Raw genomic sequence first — 9,293 nt, 5'->3', positions numbered from 1 at the left:
GAAATCCCAGAGGGTTTTCTGGCCCTGAGAAGATGTCTCTTGTTTGGGACGGGTGAGAGGAGCTTGTAAAATGACCGTTTGCCAAGCTTATCTAATAACACAAGCAGCTGCATTTTCTTTTTGGTTTCTGAAACTGAAGGGTCCACAGACCCCTGTTGGGTTACCTGGCCTTGTCTCCCCACCCCCGATGTCCAGAAGCGGTCTTCTCTGCCAAGCCCTTCCTGAAAATGAACCCAGCCTAAGGGTCGGCTCTGAGCCCCGATAAGCTGTTTTTGCTGCTTTCATGTTGACAGAACGTCCTGGCCATTCGGCTGAGTGCCCCATCTCCCAGCTCCCGACACACTGAGTCATCATCCAAAGAGGAAAAACACAACAAAGCAGCCGTCACCAGGGTCCCCATTGCCGTCGGCTGACGACTCATGGGCTGTCGTCACTCTCTGCTCTGCAGCCCTGGAATTGGTGACGAGGGGCTTCAGGGTGCCCAAGTCCCCTCCCACGGGATGCAGCAGCGTCAGGAAGCAGGCAGCCACTGCTGCGATTCGATTCGGAAAGAGGGGAAGCTAACCTGGCGTCACGAGGCTCCCAGGAAGGATCACTGGTTAACCCTCACGCTGCCACCACCCACCCTGACCTCACGGCTCTGCTCCCACATCGTTTTCCCGATGCAGAAGTTAAGGGGGTCTTTACTCCAGGTCAGGGAAAAGCACTTCCTCGCAGGCTTCAGGTGTGCAATGCCCGGTCACCTCCTCCCCTGCCTCTGGTATCACTGAAGGCAGGCAAGCTCCCTTCCCCCCATTCCTTCTCCAGCCACCTGCTACGTACTCTTCTTAAGTCCCCGATAAAACAGCTGGGCAGGGGAAAGGGAGGTGCACCACTTTCTGTCGGGAGCCTGCTTGCTTGGCAATATATTAGGATTTCACTGTAGATTACAGTGGCTCCATGTCACTGACTGAGGTCACTAAGCCTCAGAAAAACCACCTAACAAGATGAGGCAGGGTCAAGATCCAAGTGCAATGGTCCTGCTCCCTGCCTTGTCCGATCTCCACTGATCCTGGGTTCTAGAGCTCACTCTGCTCTGAAGGCGCTACAACCATCCCACCTCCACCTTCTCTTCCAGGAGGAAGGTAAGTAGGATAACTGAGGTTTGTTAATCCAACAAAATTTCAGCTACAAAAAAAAAAAAAGCCATCATCTCGAGTGAACCTGACCGCAAAGGAAGAGGAGAAAGTTAACGAGGTAGCAGGGTCCAGGGGAGTGTGGAACAGCTACGAGACCCAGACCTCAGGTGCAGGAAGAGCGGCCACCCAAACTCCCATATGGCATTAGAGGTGTATGAAATTCCTTAAACAGGCACGTTCTGGGGATCTACCTTGTAGAGCCACGTTGCAGACACTGAGAATTGAGAGGTAAAGAAGAAGGCAAAGGTTTGGGGAAACAGGGGTTCTAATCATGATCAGAACACTTACCAGCCACGGGACTCTCCTCGGAGGGTTGTGGAAAGCAGTGAATGAAAGAAGGTCCGTGGAACAGCCTGACGTGGCACCTGGCGAACAGAAGGCACCAAATAGGTTAAGTGTCTTCCTTCTTTGACTCTCAGCGTCTTGCAGCTCATCATCTCATAGGTGACCCAAGACTTCTACACAAAGAGCCGTAAGGCCACCAAAGTAGCACACGAGAGGGACAAAGTGTACGAGAGCTTGGCCGGAGGGAGCAAGGAGAGGTTACGAGGACTGCTGCTTGTGAAGGTGATCGGGAAAGGTCCAAGGAGGACGCTGGGGCTGCCGCAGGTGGGTGCGGTGGAGCCAAGGAGGCATGGAAAATACCAGTAGGGAAAACCGAGAGATAGGAAAAGCAAGAAAAAGTAAGTTGCCTGGCTTTGTTGGAATACGTGGTCCACCTGGGGAAACGCAGAAGAGTAAGACTGCAGAGGAGAGCTAAGGCTAGTTACAGACAGTCCTCAGCACTGTGCCAAAGGGAAGGAATTGTACTCTGGAAATGATGAGAAACCATTTTAAACCTCTAAGCAAGAAAAGACAAGATGGCCGCTGCACGCAGAAGGGCCTGGAAAGGAGAGGGACGGGCAGCAGGGAGCCTCACCGGAGGACTACAGCTGGAACCATGGCACTGGCAGGGGGCATGACGAGGAGCAGAAAAGAAAAACAATGAGAAGGGAGGGCCATCGAACAAATCCTCAAAGCTGCCTTGGACCCCACCCCCTTGTCCCCATAGAGAAACTGCCAGAGACAGAGCCTATTTGGGGAACACAAACCACAGGTCCGACACGTCTGAGATGAGCAGCCAGGTCTCTGCCTTCAGTCGCCCCCTCCACACACACACCCCCCCAAAAAAAACTCAGCTTCTCCCCTGGACTGCTTTAAGCCTCAGGCCAACGAGGGCATGGGAGACCCAGGCCTTCTGTTAGCAATGCCCACCCTCTGGCCAAGCCGGGGCCCCAGGTGGTGGAACCCCTACCCAAGACTGTGTCCGAGGGTGGGACTGGGCGGTCCTGCCCCTGGGGCCACCTTCACTGCGGCAGCCACCACTGGGCCCGCCTCTGCTGCGCTTCTGCCCCCCCTCCCCTCCTCCGTCACAGCCCCCGCCCCCCGCCCACTCTGCGGAACTGGCACAGCAGGACCAGAAAAACCAACGCCACCATGTCAGAGACCAGCAGAAATGCCTCCAAAATGGCAGCCTTAGGATAAAAGGAGTCAAAAACACTATCAACCCACCCAAGGAAAGGGAAGCCAGTGACAAGGGGAGTGAACTGTCAACCACCTCCCAACTGGGCCCCCGACACACACCCTTTCTCACTCTTAGAATCGTCATGTCTTTCCCTTCAGAAACTTCCTCTCAAAACCCAGAAAGCATAAGAAAGAAAGAACGGACGTCACACCCCATGCCCCCGAGAGGTCCTGGGGGCCACGGGTGACACAGGGCATTGAGAAGGACATTCTGCGTGCCACCTCCCAAGGGGGACAGCAGCCCACTTCTGTCTTCAAACCCAACTCCCATCACTGACTGGATGAGGGCTAACCCTCTGAGGGAGCCAAGTCTTCCCCGGCTCCCCAAGCAGACCCTCCCCAGCTCCATGGGCCCTGGGGAGCCAGGAGGCAGGGTTGCAAAGAAAGGCCGAGAAGGCACAGCCGTGCCTCCGTTATGTAAGAAGAAGGGCGGTGCTGTCCTAGGCCAGCGACCCAGGGCGCATTGCGCTCCCGGATGCGCAGTCATGGGCGGGGGCCACTGCGCAAGGCGCAGGGCTCTGAAACCCCCTCCCCACAAATGTGAGACCTGCAACACGGACTCGATGGGGAGCCGGGACCCTGATTTTTCCAAGTCTCCCTCCCCCAACCACAGGCGAACAGCCTGCTGCCCTAGTTTTGCTCTCACTCTCCTCACTCCCCAGAATGACAAACCTTCCTAACCTGGGACCTCCAAACCTCTTGCGGCCCAGTGGCTCTCCCGGAAATCCCACCAAATACGCAGTTTCTGAGCAACATCCTGGGGTCAGTCCCCATCCTCACCTTTCCAAGACCAAGGAGCAGCAGCTTCCAGAAGGCAGGTCTTTCCCACACTGGGCTCAGCTCTGGACAGCCCCGTCAATGCAAATCTCTCGTCCCCAGGGAGCAGCCCAGAGGCAGCAGGAAGCCCATGGTGGTGGCAGTGTCAGCAGCAGCAGATCTGTCCTACCTTGCCCCGTGCGTTTCCAGGGGAGCCAAGAATTATTGTGCCGCAACACCGAGGTGTGGCTGATTGGAAAATTCCCTTTTCCGACACCAAACTAAAGGACAAATACTTCCTTCCAGTTTGGTCAACCCTCTGCGCACCCATCTCTCCAACCCTTCCTACTCCACACACACACACACACACACACACACACACACACACACAAAAAGTTTGGGGAACCCGGAGCTCCTCTTCCTCTGAGTGCTTGAAATAAAAAAGGCATAGGAAGAGGCTTCACCTGGTCAGTCAAAAGCAGGCACAGACACAGGAGCATACGCACACCCCTAAACAGATTTTAGAAAGCTGCTGGGCTTCTCCCCCCCTCCCCTTTAAGCAAGTGAAATGCAAATTCAGATTTGATACCCTGCCCTCAGCCAATCAAAAAAAGGTTTTCACCTGCCATTGGCCCACCCACCAATCAGAGGAAATGTCTGGAGTGAGAGCCCTCCCCTGGCCAATGGAAGGCCAGCTCAGTCACTTAGTTAATGATGCAGCAGTACAAGGAAGGCCATCACATGTGAACTGGAAGGGTGCCAACATGGAGACACAGAGAGCGCAAGGTAAACAACTTTCCAACGCCAAAAGGATGACATTTAATCTCTAAATGCTAGCTTCCCTTCTCAGCTCATCCCTAACCCCTCTCAGCTGGCCCTACAGATGCCGGGAGCCTCACTACCTGTCCCCCTTGGAGCTCCTAACAAGATGCAACAGTGACTGCGTCACCATTCCCCACTTTTCCCAACTACGCAGTGACAACCCTACCAGCTTTACCCCACTTCTCCCAACCCACGCCCCATCCTGCCCACCGGCTCCCCACCAGCCCAGCTGCCCCGAGGCTGAACATTTCAATAAGGCAACCCCTGGAAAGCTATGCCTTTCCACCTTCCTCCCAGCACCTCTCCTCCTCACTTCCTACCTGCCACCTAAGAACGACGTGGATGGACAGACAGACGCGGATACCCAAACAACCTGGAAAACCAGTCTGTCTGTCTGTTCAAAAGAAGGAAACGGGGGCAAAGGCTGGTAGGTCAGGTGGGACGCCGGGGACAGCTTGCTCCTCTAGCCTCTACCCCGGTCAGGCTTGAGCAGCTGACACTAAAAGAAAAGAAAATTAAAGTGGAAAAAAAAAAAAAAAAACAACACACAAAAAACCTCTCTCAGAGAAAAAATAGCAAAAAAGCGAGAAAGAAGGTGAGAAAGACAGAGCACCCACATACGCAGAGACATCGCCCCCGATCCCAGCAGATACGTACGTGGGGGAAGAAGGGGGTTACGCCATCAAGTCCTGAAGCCCGTCCGACCACCCATCGTCGCCTGCGCAGACCCAAATCTCGGTCTTGGCCGTAGGGTGCCGCAGTCCCGAATGTTCCAGAAATTGGTCCCGTTAAACCTTCCACCATCGCCCCGCAACCTCTTGCTCCCACCCCTGCCCCCCCCCCACCACCCACCTCCCCCCCGCGGGAACCGCCCGTGCCACCTTGTGTGTCATCTCCTTAGCCCGGGCCACCCAGAGGCCTCTAGCCCCCGACAGATTTCTGAACGCTTGGCAAGTGAGCTGGCAGAACCTGGTGCCCGGTGTTGCTATGACTTGTTTCTTGATTTCTCTCTCTCTCTCTGCTGCAGCACGGCTGTTGCTAGCAGACCTATCGACGGAGCGCTCTCTCTCTCTCTCGCTCTCGCTCTCTCTCTCTCCCCTCTCTCTCTCTCTGAGCTCTGTGACGCAGATCTAAATTCTCCAGTCTGCTCCTTGTGTTGCAAGAGCAGAACTGCAGCTCTTCCCCTGGAGAGCCGGAGGGCAATGCCAAGGCTGGTCAAACAAGGCAAAAAAAAAAAAAAAAAAAAAAAAAAAAAAAAAATAGGGCCGACCCACGCTCCCCCGCCCCCCCTTTTGAGCCCTTTTTTTTTTTTTTTTTTTTTTTTTTTTTTTTTTACCCCTCACACCTCACTGCTCTGGGGCATAGAGGGCCTGGTCCCTACAGGCTCACGCCTTCCCTGCCGGCTTCCCAGCCACCAGACTAGCTTAACTCTTTGAGTGACAGCACCCGGAACCCAGACAGGGCCGTCCCATGCTAAACGTTGCCTCATCTCTTCTTGAACCCTGTGAACTTCTCCCACACAGGAGAATAAAATGGTCTTCACCCTGACACCACTGTCCTATTAACTCTTTGTGCCACAGACACGTCCAGAACAATGACCTGTAGCTGACTTTTGTTGTTTTCTGCTTTTCTGGCCACAAACCAGGACCTTTTTCTCCCTGGAATTTCCTAAGGACAAAAAGCATAATTAAAACATTGCCCGCTTACCCCACGGACGCTATCCTTCTATCAGGGCAGGACTGGGGGAGAATCCTAACTGAACTGCAGCCCGAAGAGTCCAGGGTAACACCAGGCTGGATCTCCATTCTTTCCAGGCTCAGAATTTTCGGGCCTCGGTGGAAATGTCCAATCACTTCTCAAAAGGCACTTAGGCCACTCAGTCCCAGAGATTCAGGTTGCTGAGTCATTTGTTCCCAAGAAGATCCTCTGACAACATGGAAAGCAGCAAAACAGAGCAGCGGCCAAGCCTGGACCTGGGGTGGCCAACGGCCGGGTTCTTCACTCCGGGTGGGCAGCCCAGGGGCACGAGCACGTGCCGGCTCACCCCCGGCTGCCCCGTCATGGTGGTGGGAGGCCTGCCCACACCTGGAAACCCTCACGGGGCTGGGGCTTTCCCACCAACACTCTGAAGGCCGGCCGGGGTTGTTTTTGGATCCCGATAGGTCTCCACTGCGGCCAAGCACATAGCTCCCAACATTTTCCCGACCCCAGACCCAGAAATGTATCCAGCACAGCTTAGAAGCCAACTCCCTAGACCCTGTCTACCCAGACAGACCCAGGGAGGCTGGGTTCCCACACCGCCGCGTGGAAAGCACGCAGACCCACAGAGGTTTCCCACGACCAGTTGTGCTCTATGGGCCTAGACCTGGCCAGAAGTGAGAAATATACTCAGGTCCTCGGGTAGCTAGCCGACTCATAAGGTGTATCACATCAAGAACCTTGTGACTTCTGGGAAGAGGACTTGAGGACGGAAGACCAGGCGGCCACCTTGTCCTGCACCCTGCTTCCCAAGCAGCCTTCTTGGGGCAACTTGGGGCCAAGGTTTCACCCAGAAGAAAGAAGACCACTTGGAAGACAACCATGGCACTCCACGGGCTTAAAAGCAGCCCAGAGCATCTGTGCCAGGCTCCCAGCAGGGGGGAAAGCGCTTCAAATTCACACCTTCTGGGCTCCAGGGTAGTGCATGCCAATAAAGAAGTCACCTACTGGTCTGATGACCAAAGGAATGTGGCCTTGATGGCACTAAAGCAAGTCCCTCGGAATGGTCCTCTGCCTACTTAAATACCATTTGCTGTAGTTTCCTTTTCCATGGAAGAAAAACATGCCTAAGTTCATGTCAGGACATTCCTGATTTATCCAAGAGCCCAGGATCAAATAAACAAAGGGCTCTGAGCTCTGCCAGGGAGCCTCCTGCTTCAGGAGGGAGAACCAGAGGGAAGTAGGGCTCCGAAGAGTTGGCCCATCACCCCGTGAACCTGGTGAATGACGTGGCTGCTCACTGCCATGGCGATGGAGATGTCACGGGTGGGCGGAAGTGAGAGAGAAGAGGCAAATAAGTCATGAGAGACAGAGCAAGGAGCAAGTCGGGGTCAGAGGAGGGCCATACGCAGCCGCGGAATGTACTGAGGAGGGCCAACCGTACTGTCCAACCACAGCACACCTGAGCTTGAGTCCATGCAGAGAAAGGTCCCCATTTCAGGGACTCAGCAGGGCCCAACTCTTGACTCGAACGGCACTGGGACAGTACTCAGTTCGGGGAGGCTTTGTTTCACTTTGCTTTTCTTCTAAGTCTTTGCTTTTTCTTCCCACGACCGTGTTACTCTTCTCACAGTTTTACTGGGACTGAAACAGTCATTTTAGGTGCCTCTGCCCCATGCTAGATCTTCCTTCTATTAACCTGATTCTGCGTGGTGCCTACGACAGAAAAACCCGAATGGGATGACCAGGAAGCAGAAACGAATCCAGTTCTAAAAACATGGGAGGATGTTTACTTAGCAAGCACGCTCGAGTCCTACAAGGAAGCAGTTTTACAGGGTGCTGCGTGTGGTGTTTGATTTCAGGGGGTAAAGATAACTTCGGAGCAGAGGGAAGGTGCTGGTTCCTTCCGTCCACCCTGTGAGGCCCGGGAAGGCTGGGCCACGGCGAACTTGAAAAGGCAGGGCTTCAACTCGAGCTCAGCAGGCCCCCGGCTCCCTTTGGCTTCTCTGCGGCTACAGGCCTCGGAAGCTGTGCACGCTTTATAGACGTTGCAAGCTCTCCGTGGCCTCTGACTGATCTGGGTCAAAACTATGAAATGCCAAAGACGAAGTATTTTCTTTGCAGGGAATAAGCTGAACTTTTACCCAGGCCTCGTCCAGGCTTTGGAATGCAATCGCTCTGTAATTGCCACAAACTCCAGTTTGGTGGGCATCAGCCAGGAGAGCAGGCTTAGTGCAGGCTTCTCCGTCCCCTCATTTCCTCATTTTGGCCTACTCTACGGGGACTGGATCTTTTTTTTTTTTTTTTAGTTTGTTTATTTTGAGAGCGAGACAGCGAGAGAGGGAAAGAATCCCAAGCAGACTCCGCACTGTCAGCACAGAGCCCGACGCAGGGTTCGAACTCACGAACCATGAGATCATGACCTGAGTTGAAATCAAGAGTCGGACATTTAACCAACTGAGCCACCCAGGTGTCCCTATGAGGACAGGATCTTTAAAAAAATTGTTTTAAATATTTTATTTACTTTTGAGAGAGAGACAGACAGAGCATGAGCAGGGGAGGGGCAGAGAAAGAGGGAAACACAGAATCTGAGGCAGGCTCCAGGCTCTGAGTTGTCAGCACAGAGCCTGATGCAGGGCTCGAACTGATGGACTGCGAGATCATGACCTGAGCCGAAGTCAGACGCTTAACCGACTGAGCCACCCAGGCGCCCCTGGATCTTTAATCGGGAAAGAAACCATTTTTCTCAAGACAGGGTACCTGTGCAGGAGACCAATCCCAAACTCCACACAAATATCTAGGGCTAGAGAAAGTGCTCTAGATAAAATGACAATGGTCTCAGTCTCAGGCAGAACCTACAGGTGGGCCACAGTGAGACAGTGTTTCTATTCACTACCTGGGAGGGGGCAGACAACAGGCACCCAGTGACCCCAAGAGGTAAATCATTTATTAAGTACGTTCTAGGTGCTAAGCCAACACACAGCATAGAAGACCTTAAGACCTATGCATGCTAGTTACAGAACCTGTATTAGCATTCCCAAACTGGTATTTTTGATATTTCGAAAATCTGCTCTTGAAAAGCTGGAATCAATTTTCCCACTGAAATCATATTAAGCTCACCAGTTGGGTTCCTAGGCTCACCCACTTTACCCACTTCAGAAAGCCACAAACTCAAATGCCTTTGGGGTCTAGGCAGGTAACAAAGGAGTGACGTGGGTTGGGAAGGAATTGTACCAAGTGGAAGGAACACGCTACTCCTCACGGGCAGCCCTCCCC

General features: G+C 53.6%; 1 long non-coding RNA gene across 5 annotated transcripts in view; it reads right to left on the bottom strand.

Moving 5' to 3' along the window:
• The window catches only part of LOC125925336 (uncharacterized), a 68,189-nt gene that overhangs the window by 17,597 nt on the left and 41,299 nt on the right, over window positions 1-9,293 (bottom strand). The window contains exons 1-2 of one of the 5 annotated variants that reach the window (XR_007458793.1): window positions 4,977-5,162; window positions 1,467-1,543 (exon numbers count right to left, since the gene is read on the bottom strand). This is a non-coding gene — a long non-coding RNA (uncharacterized LOC125925336). The other 4 variants (XR_007458791.1, XR_007458792.1, XR_007458790.1 and 1 more) reach the window with 4 other exon arrangements.

The sequence above is a fragment of the Panthera uncia genome, chromosome F1, assembly GCF_023721935.1.
Source record: "Panthera uncia isolate 11264 chromosome F1, Puncia_PCG_1.0, whole genome shotgun sequence".
In the NCBI taxonomy this organism is placed as follows: Eukaryota; Metazoa; Chordata; class Mammalia; order Carnivora; family Felidae; genus Panthera; species Panthera uncia.
This window is presented reverse-complemented; position numbering and strand designations above follow the sequence as displayed.